The sequence below is a fragment of the Arvicanthis niloticus genome, chromosome 26 (assembly GCF_011762505.2).
Source record: "Arvicanthis niloticus isolate mArvNil1 chromosome 26, mArvNil1.pat.X, whole genome shotgun sequence".
In the NCBI taxonomy this organism is placed as follows: domain Eukaryota; kingdom Metazoa; phylum Chordata; class Mammalia; order Rodentia; family Muridae; genus Arvicanthis; species Arvicanthis niloticus.
Window position 1 is genome coordinate 16,453,998 of NC_133434.1, and position 1,946 is coordinate 16,455,943.

Below are 1,946 nucleotides of genomic sequence, written 5' to 3' on the forward strand. Positions count from 1 at the left end.
CCATCAAAAGATGGACTCATGTTTCTCAGCCTTTATCTTAGGCTAGCCCAGTGTGTGATTCTGCTGCAGCCATGTGCCTGATCCGAGCCTAGGCTTCAGGAGGCATTGTCAATTTCCATTCTTCTCTGGGAGCTCGGCCAGGTTACCAAGGGAACAAACTCAGGCCAATCTGTCAGGTAAGAGACCAAATTGTCTAGCAAACCCCATCTAACTATATTCAAGTCACACCCATCTAACCTCCGGAAATACAGCTGCCTAGCCAATCAGCACCTGCCTGCAGGTTCATGAATGAACCCAACCAAGACCAGAAGCATTCCCTACTTAAACCCACCCCAGGTTGCACAGAACCATGAACTAAACCAGTGGTGGCAATGTGAAGCCAGTGAGACTGATGTTCCAGTAGCTGATACAGGCTTCTTACAAAGGGAAATAGATACGTGGGCACCCAGATAATGAAAACTACAGTGTAGAGGATGCAGAGTGAGCCAAGTGTGGACACACAGACATGACACAAAGCGAAAGGAAATGAAAGTTCACTGGGATTACTCACAGAGGGTAACTGACTCATATATGTCATTTCCACTGAAGATACAGGCTATGTCTCAAAAAATTATTTTCTAGTTTTTGAAATACCTAGAATAATGTAAACTATAGCATTCAAAGACTAGGGAGATGGCTCAGCCGGTAAGGGCATTTGTTGCACAAGAATGAGGACTTGTGTTCAAGTCCCCAGATCCCATGTAAAAAGCTAAGCATGATCACTTACATACCTGTAACCTCAGATCCATGGGAAGCTGAGACAGAAGGATGGCTGGGGCTTGCTGGTTGCCAGCCTAGCTCCAGGTTCAGTGGGAGACACCGTCTCAAGGAAATAAGATAGCAAGAGCTAGAACAGGGTACCCAACGTCTTTCTCTAGCCTTACACCTATATATACTCATGTGCACATAACACACACACACACACACACACACACACACTACATGCACAAGTACACCATTCAATTTTAATAAACCAGTTGGAGAGAAATACTCAGCTTCTTCAGGGATGGGTATAGTCCAGTGGGTTGTCTGTGTTCCAGTGGGGACTACCATAAAGCATGTACACTGAGACGCAGAGGGGAATTAAAAGTAAATTAATTAATTAAATTAAAATTAAGAAGAGGACATGAAGTATTACAATGAAGCTCAGGTTAGCTTCCAACTAGAATCCTTCTGCCTCAAGCTTCCTAATAGCTTATAGGCACCGGCTAGACACAGGCCACCATACCCCGTAAGATATCTTGCTCTAAGCATTGTCTTAGTTTTGTTTCCTGCTATTGTGATAAAAATTTGCCGAGCAACTTAAAGGGATAAAAGGTGTGCTTATAATTCAGCTCACAAGCCCGGGTTTGAGTTTGTCATTGACGGCAAGTCAGGACAGGAACCTGTAGCAGCCGGTCACATGCATGGTGAAGAGCACAGAGAGAAGAACAGATACCTACGTAATTCAGCTCACTTTCATCTTTATTTCATGGGTTCAGTCTAAGGAATGGTGCCACAAACTTTGGGGCTGGATCTCCCCACATCAACTAACATAATCAAGGCATGCCCACAGGTCAAGCTAGACAATTCGTCAGTGAGACTCCCTGAGTACTGCTACTTTCTCAATCACATTACACGCATAGAATGTCTGTTGAATACTCAAGCCTATTCTCTCACATCTTCCCCATCACTAAGTTACTTTGTAACAAGCATTTCCCTATCAGATATCCAATAAGCACTTTACATGTGCTCTGCAACTTCCTTCTTCATTATGTCACTGGAAGATGGGTACCATCTCCATCCCTGAGTTAGTGTGGTTCAGGTGCCTGATTACAGCTAGACAGTCTCTAGACCAGACAGTCACTGACTCTCAGAAACTGAAGAACAACATAAACTGTTGAGAAAAGTGCAAGAGCTATGATTTC